The sequence below is a fragment of the Trachymyrmex septentrionalis genome, unplaced genomic scaffold, assembly GCF_001594115.1.
Source record: "Trachymyrmex septentrionalis isolate Tsep2-gDNA-1 unplaced genomic scaffold, Tsep1.0 scaffold42, whole genome shotgun sequence".
Lineage (NCBI taxonomy): Eukaryota > Metazoa > Arthropoda > Insecta > Hymenoptera > Formicidae > Trachymyrmex > Trachymyrmex septentrionalis.
The window spans coordinates 748,585-752,765 of NW_017305590.1; positions in this window are offsets into that span (position 1 = coordinate 748,585).

The following is a 4,181-nucleotide window of genomic DNA, read 5'->3' on the forward strand; positions in this document are numbered from 1 at the left end:
CGAGAATATAACATTCAGCTACGTTAGGCTGTGTCTATCAATATTCACTTTTTCCATTTGTTTGCGATTATGACCAGGCGTAATCAAAAATTTTCTCTCACTAGCAATAGTGAAAAGTGACAGTATCAAAATGCTCGAGCAAACTTAACTTCGGATAATTTTATTGCTAATGTACTACATAAAAAAAAAATAGGTACGTGTTTAATTATTTCCTACAGCATAATAAGTATTATTATATTTGTTTAATATGAACAAGGATAAAATAAATGTTTATGACATGTGAGTGTAAAAATGAGATTTTGATCAATCGTAGTAAAAAATTAATTCTAATGTTAATTTACTCGATTGTATGATCAAAATACAGTCTAATTTTAATATTAGATGTATGTGCTGATTATTTACTCTTGTATGTATTACTGGTATGTACTATTATAAGTCAAGAAGAAAAAAACATTAATTATATTAAAGCAATTGATATTATAGAATATTAGTAAATGTCTTTATTTGATAAAGTTTTTCATAAAATCTCTTGGTTTAAAAACATACTCTGTCAAAAATAAAAATTTCATAAATGTTTGTCTAACATTTACCTGAGCGTTTGCAGGAATTAATTGAAAATTCAGAAATCGTCAGTAGAGTGTCCATAAAGTAGAAATTGCAACGTTTGGAAGGCTTTTTCTAACGAAAATAAAGAGTTTTATGAATGTTTGTTTAACGTTTACATGATCGTTTGCAGGAATTTGTTGAGAATTTAGGAGCGGCTATTAGAGTGTTCCTAAAACGGAAATTGCAACGCTGCAATGTTTGGAAGGCATACTGTGACGAAAATAATAAGTTTCATGAATGTTTGTTTCGCGTTTATATGAACATTCAGTTCAAGTGTTCAAGTCTGCTGAGTGCAGATATTTTATTAAAGAAAAGGTACAAAATTTTTCATTGAGAATTCTCATCATACTGCTTTCTTTATCTTATTCGATATGGTTTTCTAAATGCAAGAAATTGAATTTTATTGTGTTGCATTTTTGCTTTAAAAACGCAAACTCTTAATTTTAAAAACACAAAGTATTTTTTTATATATTATATTTTATGTGATTGTAAGACATAAATCTGTAAGCAATAATACGTACGTATGTGCAAACGATTTCCGCTTCATAATTTTATTTTTGTATACAAAAGCGAAGGAAACGAGACACGAAACGCTCCAGCTCAAAATTTGGAAGATGCATAATTTCAATAGGCAGCGCTACGTTGTAAATATAAAGCTTTACTTTGATATTTAAAATAAATTAGTGAAAAGAAGTGTTCCAGAAATCTTTTCAAATGTAATATAAGCGTTATGGATTTTATTAATTGTGCCAATGTCTGTGACAACTGTAGAGGCAAGATGCCTTTTAGAGTTTTTTATTATGTGTTACAAAGAACGCCTTGATTTAACAACAGGATATAATGTTTTACTGTGCTTTTTATATATATGTATAATTACAAATTTTTTAATAAAATTCCATCAGATCTTTTGCAAATAAAAATTTACTTGGAAACTACCTGATTTATTTTTTCGTTATATAATATCTAAGTAATTAAATTTTATTATAAGAATTGTGCTCCAAATTATTTATTAGGAGTAGCGATGATGGAATATTCCGATTATATCGCCATTATCGCATAGTTTCTCAGAGTCTTAGCCGATTACGTATGAAATAGAAACCGATTTAATATGAAATAGAAACCTATTTAATAAGTTCACAGAATATTATATCTTCGCACGACTATTTTAACTTATTAACTTTATATTATACCGATGTTTCACATAATGTAATATGATTACATTATACGATAATTATGGGAATTGTATTTCGTTTTGTGTGATAAGATCTGAGCAAAAGAATCGCCGAATTGTTCGGCAGTACGACCCTTTTCTCGCGGATCACGATAGAAACACTTACGTAAAGTGTACTCGTACAGTCGCGCACGATTTTTTATTGCATATATAGACACTAGTGCACCTGTGCGTATATTTATATATGTACATATATAGAGCGGAACGATGCGAGTCTAGTAAAATGCATAAAAAGTTTAGAACTTAAAGGGAGGGAGAAAATAAATACACAATTATTAGCTAGTTGATTGACAAATCGAGTTTATCGCTAAAAAGTTATCAACAGACAAATAACTTGCTATATCACAAAGTCGTAATTAGAAGACATAGATTGAGTAAATCTGAAACTGAAATGATCTAGAATGAGAGTAATGTTAAGTATTTGAAAAAGAAGTTATTTCTGTATATAATTTCCTTAATCTTATATCACAAAGTGGCTCGATTGATTATACAAGATTATACAATGTTTATTAAAATTTTCTTTCACTTCCTGCCGATTTTTTTGTAGTAGAATCATTATAAATAAAACATTTTATAAGAAATTAAAAACAAAAGTCTCTACAATTTAAATTTAAAAACTGTGAATTAATAGCATGATTTTATTTTCCATATAACTTTAAATAATTAATTTTAATTACAACTATAAAATCAGATATTTCATATTGAAAATTATTAACTTATTGCTCAAAGAATTTGTAATTGATAGAGAAAGTATGATTTTAAGACGTCAGTTGCATATAGGTAGACGCACAAAATGTAGATATTAAGTTTTGCAAAAAGAAAAATAATTGCAGTTTGCTATCTTATTCGTTTGATGGATACTAAAAATGCAAGACATTGGTCACTTTCTGTATATGTACAATAACTACTTTGTAAACAATTTTATGATTTCCGCTGTAAGACGCAATTACTCATTGTGTGAATGCGTGATGTATTTAGCTTGACATAAAATTGGCAATGCACCAAGTACATACTTTTCCGGTTTTTTCAGAGTATTCTTTTAGTATTCAAACCTGCGAGAGTTACAAAGAAAACTGCAGATCAAAGATAGAAAATAATAATCGTGATATGTAAATAATTAAGAAGCATTTTATTTTAATGTATTATATGTATTTTAATAATAATAATAATGCTAAGAACTTTATAATAATAATTATAAAATAATTGTAGTAACAATTTATGAGTTTAATATTTCACAAAACTAACGTGTATAATGTGAAAACATTTTGTTTAAAAAACAGGATGTCATAATATTATATTTAACCGTAGTAAAGAACATATAAAAGAAATAGAATAAAATATATAAAAATAACAAAAGGTAAATATGAATTTGTAGAGAATAGTAAACTAAAAGTAAAAATGAGATAATAAATTGAACGAAATTGGAAAAATGAGAATAATCTAATATTTAAATATAATGAGTTTAAGTATTTGATCGTAATATAGAAAGAAGCTGTTCGAAATTATGTATAGATTGACATGATAAACAGGATAGTAAATTTTGATAACAAATGGATGCTATTGGAATAAAATTTATAGTTTGCATGTATCATTTGCATACTAAATTTTACACAATAATGACATTGTAATTTCTCAAATTCCTACATACATAAAATATAGTTTAAATCAATTTTGTCTGAAATTCAAATCAATATCGATTGCCGTCGATTGAAATGCAGTACTTGAGCGACAGTCGCCTTACATTTTAATCGCCAATGGCGAGAAACCTTCGGCATCTGTCATTAAAGCTTGCGAGATAGTAGTTAACGTTTAGAAACTAACATATGAATTAAAATGTCAACCAAACTAACCGCTGTACGATTTTTTTCTGCCGAGTACACCACTGACGTCTGTAAAGCGGGTTTATACAGCTGACGAAATTCAAAATTACGAAATGCCGCAATGTATAATGAATGGCAAATACCGTCCGTCGTAAATGTCACGGAATAAAAACATAATTCGCGCACCGTGTATCGGTGATCCGATTATGCAATGGTGCAATACAAAAATTTCGCACGTGTAATGAAAAATTGCTCTTGTCTACATCAATTTTGCCGGAAGTAACGCGATCTGATCGGCGAATCGCACGCCATGAAACTGCAAAACTTGGCAGCCTGATCCATATTCAAATATACGATATTAGTATGAGAGCGTATAGAAGGAAATTGTAACTTTTTTATGATACCGTCTGTATCTGTTTCCCAGGTATTCGCGAGTATACGTATGGAGGAATAATGCGCGTTATGCATGCAATCTTCTTAAAGTACATACCTCTTAAACATTATAATATTTCGAATTAATGTTC